At 60.8% G+C, this 11,617-nt stretch overlaps 1 long non-coding RNA gene across 1 annotated transcript in view; it reads right to left on the bottom strand.

The window, feature by feature from the left end:
- Window positions 1–6,586, bottom strand: part of LOC120600769 (uncharacterized) — a 17,689-nt gene extending 11,103 nt beyond the window's left edge. The window contains exon 1 of the long non-coding RNA XR_005652281.1: window positions 5,516–6,586. This is a non-coding gene — a long non-coding RNA (uncharacterized LOC120600769). The remainder of the gene's footprint in view (window positions 1–5,515) is intronic.
- Window positions 6,587–11,617: the final 5,031 nt, after the last annotated feature.

The following is an 11,617-nucleotide window of genomic DNA, read 5'->3' as shown; positions in this document are numbered from 1 at the left end:
GTCTCTGCAGCCAGGACGCGCCCTGCCTCCCAGCCCCCCGCTTCCCCGGCTCACCGGCCACCCGCCCCGAGCCGCCTGCTGCTCTCTGTCTAAACACCTCACTATCCCCCTGTTACTGAGGGCACTGCGCCACCTGCCCCAGCTGTGTCTCCCCTCACCTGCCTGCCCGGCCCTCCAGGTGCCCTGAGTTGACACGTGATCAGACCTCCAGGCAGGGGGCGGGGCCCCGTTTCGCCCCACTGGGCCCAGCCCTGCTCACCCCTCCCTTCCTCACCCTCCCTGCGGCGTCTGCCAGGCGCCATCCAGGGGGTGCTTCCTGGGTTGACGGCCAAGCCCTCCTCCTCCCCAGGGTGCTGTGCGCACAGACCTCCAACCGCACGGAGCCTGAGGGTGGCCGTTCGCCACCAACTCCAGCCAACGGGGGCTGAGCCCGTCGCATCCTTGAATTCACGGTGCCCAGCCCGCGGCGGACACCCCTAGGAGCTGGGTACGAGCATGTGTGATCCATCCAGCGATCGGGCCTGGGGTCTGGGGCCTCCTCCTCTAAGAGTGGACGGTCTCACAGAGAGCTCCGTCTGCCCTGACTTGCAGGCTCTGAAAAATAAAGAACTTTCTCAGAATTCTAAGAAATCCAATATTGAATTGCTTAACGGGGCGACCTACGCACGTTCCCGACAGACAGAGGAGTGTGCGGAGCTCTGGGACACGGCTCCCCTGGGTCTGTGTGGCCTTCGCCGCCCGGAATCCTCCGCAGGAAGGCAGCGTCCTCGTTCACCCTGGCCGGCCCGCCCGGCAGCGCCTGCGAAAATGCCCGTTTCATTCCCCGTCTATTTCGCAAGCGAAGATGATGAAATGTGGAGGGACCTGTGGCTCCCGTGACCCCACAGCCGGGAGAAGCCGTGCCCTGCCTGCTGCATGGTGTCCAGGCCGGCCCCTCGCCTTGGGTCATGGCCGGACCGCGGGGGCACTGGGCACTGGAAAGGTTAGAAGGAGGGGGACGTTTTCTGAATAATGGAGTCGGCTCGTCGGCGTGGAACCTACTCCTTGGCTGGTAGAAATCAAAGCTCGGTGCTTCCTAAGTCCCCGTCTTCAGAAAGTGGGGCGAGACCCAGAGTCTTCACCTCCGCGGCGGTCTCGCTCCTGCCGCCGAACCCATCGGTGTGCTGGCCCGCGTGCCCACACTCTGACGGCGGCCCGGGCCCCCGAAACAGCAGGTGGAGGTACCTCCGCTCCCCACGGGGATTGGCAGAGCCCAGCCTGGGGAGGACGCCGACCCAGGATGCCCAGCAGAGCCTTCCCCGGCGGTAGCAGCATCCTGGTTTCTTCCCTCGTTCAGCAAAGTCTGCTTGCGGACGCGCCACACCCAGCTCCAGGCAGGAAGGACGCTAGGGCAGGAGTCAGGCCACGCCCACCCCGGCCACCGCCTTCTCCTTCCAGCACCCCCTTCCCGGGTTGCTGGTCACCCCGTGGCCACAGACCCTCTGAACTTCGTGGCTTCTGTCTCCCACCTCTTCCTCTAGCTCCTCTTCCCCACCCCCCAAACACGCAGGTGCCTCCAAGGCCCGTTTCAGACCCATTTGTTTCGCCCGGTGCTGAGCTAAGCAACGCGCCAGCCCCCCCAGGAAGGACGCCCACGTCCTGGCCCCGGTACCTGTGAATGTTCCCCGCATGGCGAAGGGACTCCGCAGATGGGCCCGGGATGGTGAGACTGCTCCTGAGAGGGAGACGTGTCCCCCGGCTGTCGGGGGCAGGCCCTAAGGGGAGCCACACGTGTTCCCATGAGCAGGAGGCAGAGGGCGATCTGACCGCAGGGAGAGAAGGCAAAGTGGGGATGGGGGCGGAGGTTGGAGGGACGAGCTTTGAAGGGGAGGAAGGGGCCGCGAGCCAAGGCATGCGGGCGGCTCCCGAACCTTCCAGAAAGAACCGGCTCTGCCCACACCTGGATTTTAGCCCAGTGAAACTGATTTCGACCTCCGGAACTTTAAGAGAATAAATGTGTGTTGTTTTAACCCGCCAAGTTTGTGACGATTTGTTACAGTGGCCATGGCAAACGAGCACGTGTCTTCGCTCGCGTGGCGTTCCGTGGTGCCCCGGGACCCGGGAGTGGTGGGAACGCCCCGGGCCGTCTGTTATTTCTCCAGATGTGTGACGTTTGCTCATCAGTTCCCCAACTGGGCAAATAATGGCGTGTGCCTGAGTCAGGCCTGGTGCCCTTCCTGGAGGAGGGAGAAACGGCCCTGGTGTCCGGCCTGCTGGAGCTGCCTCCCTGCCATGAGGCTGCTTGCACAGGCCCAGTGACGGGGGGCTCACTCTCCCCTGGGGAAGCCCATATTATTCTGGGACGGCTTTTGCCATTAGAAAGTTGTGTTTTTTTGACTAGAACAGGATGCCTTGGGAATTACTTCTGCCACGTAGCTCTGAGAGAGTGAGCTGCCCCAGAGAGGAACATGATACCACGGGGCCTTTTTCTGGATCTGTGCGCCCCACGAATACTTCTGTGAATGTGGCCTGCAGCTGAATCGCTCGCCCCGAGCCCAGCCCATCATCCTCCAGGCCACGCCTTCCTTGTACCTACGCGAGTGGGTTTTCTGAGGCCGAGTCGATTTTGCTCATGAAACTCCATCTCTTAGCTGTCAGCCAGTCTATGTCATCCAACACATTCGCAGATTCCTCTGCGATGTGTCATCAGGAAAGTATTTCATCCATTTTTCTGTCCGAGTAAAAGCTTCCGTGATATCGCTGCAGCTCCACTCCAAGCCCGGGTCTCGCGATTCCCGGGCCCGCCCTGCTAAGGGCCCCCAGACACACATCCGCATGTCCCGCAGTCCAGAGCCTGCCACCACCCTCACCGGTGTCCCCTCAGGAAGCTCCAGCAAGAAGTGGTTCAGGTGCCCAGCCCTGGCGCATCCCAGCGCCTGGCTGCTGCATCCCGTGAGCGCTCCGGTGCCAGGCCAAACGCTCGCAGAGGGGCTCCAGGGACGATGCGTGGCGGCACAGGGCGCGCTCATCGGGACACTGGCCTCCAACGGCTGCCGAAGCTGCCCTGTCAGCCTCGGGAAGTGCAGCCGGATGCCTAGAGGCCCCGCTCATGCAGCGGAAGAACACGGTGCCCGTAATTAGGGGCGTGCCCTGCGGTAGAGACGGGGAAGCTCAGTTTGGGAGGATTGAAAGCGGACACTCAGAATCTCACTGGGGCAGCAGTCCAGGAGGCGCCCCGCAGTCACAGCCCCTGAGCACCCTCGGTCCCCAGCAGAGATCATTCCCGTACTTGGGGTGGCGCTGTCCTTTGCTCACGGCCCGGTCCCAGCACAGCGAGGAGGACATGAAAGCGACTTTTACACACAAAACGGTGCCTTCCCACGTCGTCCCTGCCGCCGCCCTCCCGCCGCTCAGCAAAAACCACCGATGACCCCTGTGGTTTCTCTTTCCAGATCTTTCCCCGAGCTGCACACACAGGAAGCTGTGATGGACGCAAGCCGGTGTCTGCGAACTACGTATCGGGTCCGTTTGGTCTTCGCGGGTGTGCGTCCCCCGGCCTGCGCGTTGCCCCGCTTCTTCCGATCAGGAGTAGGGGCTGGGGTCCCTCTCGTGCCTGCCGTGCAAAGTGGCTTCTGTCTTTCCCATGACGGCAGGACGCTCTGCTCCAGGACACGCCTTGTCAGTCTCCCAGTTCCTGCCACGGGGCAAGTTGTGGTTGTTTCCGCCTGTCTTCATTGCCAGCGGTGCTTCCCCGAAGTCTTTGTCAACCCGTCCCCTTTGTCCCCGTTTGTGGAGGTTGGTCGCAGCTCTCACCATTCGCCCACGAGCAGGGACACAGATGCAGTACCCGGAGCCAGGTCCCCCCGCCGCGGCCGCACAGCAAGCTCTCTGCACCGCCTGTCGGTCACCCAGCAGACCCGCCTGCCCTTCCTCCATGCCGGCCCCCAGCTCCCGTGCTGAAGCCGTCCCGTGTCGTCCCAGGCCGAGCCTGTAGCTCTCTGTCACACTCAGGTTTCATCCTGGCCCCAGCCCCGGTGCCTGCAGTAAAGCGGGCATATTCCGTAAGCTTTAGTCGAGTGGCTACAAGGACAACGGAAACGTGAAAAATGTGGCCAGCGGGGGCCGGGGGGCCTTGCCGCTCTCGCCCTCCCACGGGCAGCTCCCTGCTCATTGCCGTAGGTCCCTGGGGTCTCCACACTTGCATCTCCCGAGCCGCACTCCTCGACGCCACAGCCCCCCACGAACATCAGCCAGGTGACGCGCTCGGCCGTGCCGCGAGGAGGCAGAGGGAGCTTCTCGCGGCCACCGCAGCAGCATCGGCCACGTTCTCCTCCAGGACCGCAGAGGCCCTGACTGGCCATCGGCACCGGGTCGAGTGGCGTCCCTCCAAACTCCGTGTCCACCAGGCCCTGTGAACGTGACCTTACTGGAAAGAGTCTTTGCCGAGGAAATCCAGGGAAGCTGGAGCTCAGTCCACTGTGATTGGGGTGGACCTCAGTCCACTGTGATTGGTGTTCCAGACTGAAGGTCGTGCCCCCACGAAATGCATTATGGAAACCCTGATCCCCTGGGGCCTTTGCGGGGTGAGCGGGTCATGAGGATGGAGCCCTCACGAATGAGGTTAGCGCCCTCGTAAGGAGAGGCCTGAGAGCCAGGTGGCTTTCCCGCCACACGAGGAGCTGGCGCCTGCAACCTGCGGGTGGGCGCTCGCCGGGACCCGACCACGCTGGCGTCCGGCCTCCAGGACGTGAGAAACAAGTTTCTGCTGTGTGTAAGCCACCACCTGTGGTGCTTGGTCATAGCTGCCCGAACTAAGACAACCAGTGTCCTTACGGGAAGAGACGAGACGCACAGGGACACGCGATGGGGACAGCGCCATGCGACCCAGAGACCGAAGGGAAGCCAAGGAGCACCGAGGGCTGCCGGTGCCCACCGGAAGCGGACCGGGCAAGGGACTGTCCTCCCCGCCGGATCTCGAGGGCACAGGGCCCTGTGACAGCGTCACGACCGACCTCTCGCCTCCAGAGCTGCGAGACAACGCGTGTTGGTGTTTGAAGCCAGCCAGTTTGCAGCCGTGGGTCTTAGCACCCTGGGGAACCACGCTGCCACCCTCTCTCCCTCCCTCCCGTTTCCTGCCCGCAGTGGGGGTGCAGTCTCTTCTCCCACAGTTTCTCTTTGACCCTATCACGGTGGTTTTTATCTGCTGTTTATGTCCCTCTCATTTGGGCACAGGGCTATTTGCAAGGTGACTGCAGACTTCACGGTGACCAGCACCATCCTGTGCTCGCCCAGGAAGCAGAGAGGGCTAAGCAGTGGGGTGGGGGGCTGGGGCGGCAGGGAGCAGCAGAGGGGCCACACCTGCCCCTCAGACTTCATTTACAAAACACACATGCAGAGATAAAATGATTAAGGGTTTCGAGATGGTGACTGCGAGCATTAAACCCTTCTGAGCCCAGGCCCTGGGATGGCCACACATGCAGGAGGCCGGCCCTGACCGCACCAACCCGAGGCCACTCAGAAGGACATAAACACTGACCGCGTCTGCCGTGCGCCTGGGCCGCACAACTTAAAAGCCTCATTTCCCGTCTCCACCAGGCCCTGGAGGGGCGGACGGTGCGGCGGATGAGGAGAGAGACTCTCGCAGTCACGGGCGAGGTGAGCCCGGGTCTCGCTCCCAAGTGGTCCCTCTGGACGATGTGGCGTGGGTCCCCGCAAGCCTTCGGCTCCCTCTGACAGGCAGGTCCCGGCCACCGGCCAGCCCACACGGCTGGCAGAGAACAGAGTGGCCTGTTTCCAGGGAAGGTTTGGGGCAAGAAAGATGCAATAAATCCCCAAACCACCGGAGCATGAATAAAAACACAAGAGTCAAAGACTAAGGTGGGGAGGCCGATATTTTTACCAGAAACATTAAGCTGAGATAAACGACCTCCACCACAGCACGAAACTTCGCTCCGAGCCTTCTGGCAGCTGTGACAAAGAGAGGGCGTGACAATTACGCGGTCCTGGTTTTCCAATAAAAGGGAGAAAAAACGTTTTCCATAAGACGGGGCTGCGAAAGAGACGCTGCCTACGTGAGGGGTGGACACAGAACAGCAAACGGGCGTCTAGAATTTGGGGTAACAGTTTACAACAACGTGCAGGCGCCCCGAATCCGGCCGCTTCATGACACTGTGCTCTGTATGGAAACAGCGGGCATGGTGTACAGGCGATTGTGGGGCACAGGCAGTGGGGCTCGGTTTCAACCAGACCCAGCGCTCACACGCAAAGCCCCGGAAGCCTAGATGAGCTTCTGGAAGAGTCACCGCTGACCGCTGGCCCTGCTGTCGGCGGAGGGGACGGGACAAGTGAGACGGCGTGTGCTGAGCGGTGACACCCGCTGGACGGTCGACACCCCGCCCCCGCTCCGAGGAGACACCTGCACGCCCCGCCTCCCTGCACGAAGATCTGTGTCAGGTAACAGGAGTAACAGGAGTGGTTTTGAAGGAGTCGAAATAATATCGTCGTCTTCAAAAGGGTGGCGTTTTTGTTTGAGTCGAGATAAAAGGATGTGACTGAAAGAATTGCTTTTTTTTTTTTTTTCACACGTGACCTCGGTCAAGGCCGACCTTGGAGAGACTCCTTGAGAAAACATGAACCCGGCGGAGCATGCGGTGGACTCAGACCTCACGGTCAAGGGTGGAGAAGTGGAGGGGCAGCTGCGATGGGGCGCGGGAGACCCCATGCGCGGGGAGTGGCCCCCGCCTGGCTTGACCAGCTGTGGGATGCTGAGGGACAGGCACGGGGGGCGGGGGGAGGAGGCGGAGGGAGAACAGTGCCTGCAGCCAGACCAGCCGCACGCCGCAGGCGAGCCCAGCCTCCCCGTGTGCAGACGGGGGTGATGACGGCGGACGGTCTCAGTGAGCAAACGCGAGGGAGCATGCAGCACGGTGCCGCCAACACGTCCTCCCAGACGTCACCTCCTTCCTCCCCGCCAGCCGAGCCTGCCCCCTACGCACGCACACGCCCACGGTGCAGCCCGAGCTCTGCGTCCCTGGGAGAAGGCAGTGTGGCAGGGGACAGTCCGGGGCCACCTGGCTCGTCACAGGAGAGCTCCCTGCCCTCCCGGGTCTTCGTAATCGCAGCAGAGCGAAGACTAGCGAGAACCTTGACCGATGAAACTGTGACGACAGGTCTCGCTGGTTCCCCTTAAACCCCACTGCTGCGGTGACAGGGTAGAGAGGGCTCGCCCACCAGAGCTGCAAAGGGTGCCAGTGAGCACCCTGGTCGGCTTCCCGGCCAGGCGAGGCTGCCCAGCGCCCGGCCCACGTGGACGAGGAGCCCAGGTCCACGAGGACCACAGAGCCAAGACGAGCCTGCCCCTTCCGAGAGCCAGAGCAGCACCCACGAGGCAGAACCGGCTGCTTCCGGCTCTGCGGCACGGACCGGAGGGAGAACACGGGGGTCGGGCACAGCTGTGGCCCGCGAGGCCGGCCTTCCGAGCCAGGCCTGGGGAGCGCAGAGACCGGAGAGCAGGAAGGAGGGCAAGCAGAGGCCAGCCAGCCTTCTAATGTCACGCTGAGTGAGTCCTGCCCGAAACGCAAGGAGGACAGCCAGGGTGGGTGACACGGGGGCTTCCGGCCACCTAGGGCTCCGTGGTGAGCCACAGCCACGATGTGGGCCCAGCAGGACACGCAGAGGCAGCAGTGAGAGTGTTTTACAATCTGTGTGGCTGACCCAGGCGCCTGGGGCCTCTGGGGATGCCAGCAGGATCTGGGTGTTCCCAGGACACCCGCAAAGCTTGGCTCAGACTTTCCCCGTGCCGGGCTCAGCCCCTGGCAGGGAGGTGGCTTCAGGAAGGTGGCAGGTGAGCGGTCCCTTAGCTTCTGTGTATAAGACCGTCCTTAGCAGAAACTGATCATTGCCCCCAAACCATCCTTCTAAAGGCTGTAAAAGAAAAGTTGAACTTCGGTAAATAACGATCAATCATCTGTGGCCTCCCGCTTGGAGGCCAACTCCAGCCGAGTGGGGGTGGCTTGTGCGAGCACTGCGTTGGAGGATTCCGACTCAGCGGAGGTCCGGGACGGAGAGGTGCACCTGCCCCGACACCAAAGGTGCTCCGGGCGCCGCACATCCCCGACCTGCAGATACTCCCGCTCCGCTGGCTTCATTCTGCCCAGACTCACCCAACTGAGGGGCCCGGCGTCGTGACAGCTCCTCTGAGTCGACGGCACAGTGCCCTCATTGCTCCCTAGGGCAGCCGCCCGTCGCTCCTGACTCACCTCCGGGTGGTGGCTCACCTGGGACTGTCAGCAAAATTAATTTATTTATCTAATTATTCGTTCGTTCAAACCATCCACCACCAAGGAGCAAGCTAGAAGGTTTGGGCTGACAAATCATTGTCACCGAAGCCGAAGGTCATTAATTAGTAACACGATGCCGGGCGGGTGAACCGTGATTCTGCGGACCTCCCGTCACCAGAGCGAAGCCTTAGCAGGGAGAACTTCCGCGGGTCGTAGCTATGACTGAACTGCGGATTCTCTCCACTTACCCCTGAGCCAAGTCCAGGGACGAAGGCCACCACCGACTCGACCCTGTCTTAGCAAACGTTGGTGGAGACAAAACGCATCGGATTTTTAATTGACGACCCCGATGTGCACCTAACGTGAACCCCAGGCCTGGCAGCCCCTGCTCGGGGCAGAGCCCCGTGGGCCGGCTGGCTCCCCCACCCTCGTGCCCCGTGAGGCTCTGGCCACAGCTGTCCCCGTCACTCCGCCCGAGGCATGGCTTCCCGGCTCTCTACTGTCACGACCGACACGCCCTGGAGCTTTATTTTCCACATGTCGTCGCAGCTGCCAGTGGCTTTTATCATGGTGACCCGAGCGAGCCCTTTGACCTCAGCTCCCTAAATCTGCCTCTCTGAGACCGTAGGTGGCCGGCGGTCTCTACGCGTGTGCCCTTGGGGTATGTTCTGTTCGCAAGGATGTGAAATCCAGCCCTGGGTGCTCATTTGTAGAATAAGTGTACGGCTGACCGCCAAATTCCTGAACGGCCCCAGACGGGCAGCGGCCCGTCGCGATAGCACACACACTAGTATCCGAAGCTCGGGGAAGAGCGTCGGGCCGTGAGTAAGTGCTCGGTCAGCGTTTGCCTTCATCAGATACCCACAAACCATCTCTTCCCAACGCCCCCAGATCGCACCACAAGGAGACCCATCCCGCCGTGCCGTGAAGAAAGGAAGCCTCGGGATTAAACGGGCCCACGCGCCAAGGCCGGCGCCTCGTCCCGGGCAGAGTGGTGGGACCGTCTCGGGGGCACCGTCTTGACGGTGGCAAGAGCGTGGGACGTGGTGAATGACAAGCCCTCCTCACACATAGGCACCTGGTGAGTTAGGGCTGTCGCCGTGGCAACCTGGTGGCCCACAGGAGCAGCGCCTTCTCCCGTGCCTCCTCGGGAGCCCAGCTCCACCGCCTGGGGGCACAGGTCTCCCCACCTGCGTTCCAGGCTCGGCTCCTGTTCAATGATGTTCGATGTCCCGTTAAGGAGCTGTCACCTAAAAACGCAGTTTTGTTTTGAAAATCCAGCCCTCTACAAACACATGGAGGGCACTGTTTAGTTATTCATTATGCTGCTTATTCCCCATTTCTTCCTACTACAAATCTGAAGTTGGGTAGAAATATGCACAATAACTTGACTTAAAAAAAGTCAGGACGAGTCAGAACTAGGCCGGGTCTGGCTCTTAAGGTGGCAGTGGGGTTTAATCCGACAGCTCCCTTAGACATTGCCACTGAATCCTCTTTAAAAATAGGAGAGAAATTCTGTAGCTGAGCTGGAAAGTAACGCCGGTGTCACCATAGATAGTGAATACCAAGGCCTTCCGGTAGCTAAGTCAAGGATGGGGCATGGGCCCCTCTTGTCCTGATACGGGGGCGGAGGGGGATGACAAAGCCACACTCTGGAAGCGCATGGGTCGGAATACGTGACTGCACGTGTCTTTGGAAATGCAATCTGCCAGGGTCCTGTGGACGGTCATTTTGCCGTCACCTGCATTATTATTTCAATTAGTGACCTAGTTCATATAAGTGACCCGGAGATGTAGTCATTTATCGTTCACAAAATGGGATTCATGGGGACCCACCGAGCGACTTTTCACAATGAAATGTGGGCAGAGGGCCGTCCTCTTGGCCATGGAGCGTCAGAGCCCAAGCGTAGGAGCCGACAGCTTGGCTGGGCCTTGGACGAGCCGCGCCCCGTGCCCCACGGCAGTGGCCGAGTTTCCTGGCGAAGGTGGGCAAGGGGGAGGGAAGCTTTGTATCCCCAACTTCGACCCTGGCCAGAGCAGCTCAGACCTCTCTCTATTTCTCTGTGCCTCATTTCAGCTGAACAAGAGGTGGTGCATCTAAAACCTGTCGTAACGGCACTGAGCTGGTACCATCTGCTTCATTTACAGATGAGGCGACCGAGGCTTCCTGAGCACCGAGCCCAGCCCGACACCCAGACGCACGTCCCGGCCTGCGGTCCTTGCTCGGACGTCCGGCAGCCTCCCCGAGTCCGAACCCGTCTCGGTACCCGTCAGCTCCCCCTAGGCCCCGCCTTCCTCATGCCTCTGGATGCTTCATGATAACAAAACGTAAAATTGTGTCATAACGTGGCAGAATCACGCAATGCGGGCAGACTTGATGAGAGATGGAGATATGACATCGTTTAAGATTATTCCAGAAAGCGAAATGCCAAGCAGACAAGCCCGAGGAGGGAGCGCCGTCTCCGGGGTACCTCGGATTCTCAGCGGCCGTCCACCCCTTCGAGAGGACACCCCGAATAATGACGAGAACTGAACGTGTCGGTGACATCTATGACGGGAGCCCATGGTTTTTTTTTTTACAAAAGCGTTAAAATCTGGGTTTTTAATTCCGTCTAGCTTGCCGAAATGTGAGACGGGCAAGCCTGAGGAGCGTCGGGGGCGGGGCCCGGCAGCCCCGCCTCGTCTAGAAGTTACGACGCTTCTAGTCAAGCGGAAAAAAGAGCCACGTTCAGTGGGAATGGAAAGTGGCAGCCAGGCCCTGTCTCGAGGGACAAGATTTTCTCCGGAAAGAAATGGTATCGCCACAAGTCTGCTTTCCTGGTGGTTTCACCCTGTTCCACATTGTTGTCACCAAACTTCACTTTCAAAAATGACGTGGGCACCTCACCGCTCGCTGTCAGCCCTGCCTCCCACGGGGCGAACCGGGCAGGTCAGACGGGCTGGCGGCCGAGAAGTGACAGAGGTAGTTCTAGAAAGCTGTCCCTTGGGCTCCAGGCCCAATGCACCATCTGAGGTAATTCCTCCGGCACCTGAGCCCCCCGACGCCTCTGCATGGACTGAATCATGGTCCCCCAAATGCACATGTCGAAGCCCTAACCCCATGTGACCATATTACAGACAGGGTCTTCAGGAGGTGACCGGGGTCGAATGAGGCCGTAACAGTGGGTCTGGTCAGAAGGGACTGTGGCCTTGTCAGAAGAAGAGTCATCAGCCATCTCTCTCCCCGTCTCCCCGGTGCACAGAAGAAAGGCCACGTGAGGACACAGAAGGAAGGCGGCCGTGTTCGAGCCAGGACGCAGGGTCTCACCAGAAACCGAGCTGGCCAGGACCTTGATCTTGGACTCCCGGCCTCCAGAACTG

The sequence above is a fragment of the Pteropus medius genome, unplaced genomic scaffold (genome assembly GCF_902729225.1).
Source record: "Pteropus medius unplaced genomic scaffold, Ma_sr-lr_union100, whole genome shotgun sequence".
Taxonomy (NCBI): domain Eukaryota; kingdom Metazoa; phylum Chordata; class Mammalia; order Chiroptera; family Pteropodidae; genus Pteropus; species Pteropus medius.
This window is presented reverse-complemented; position numbering and strand designations above follow the sequence as displayed.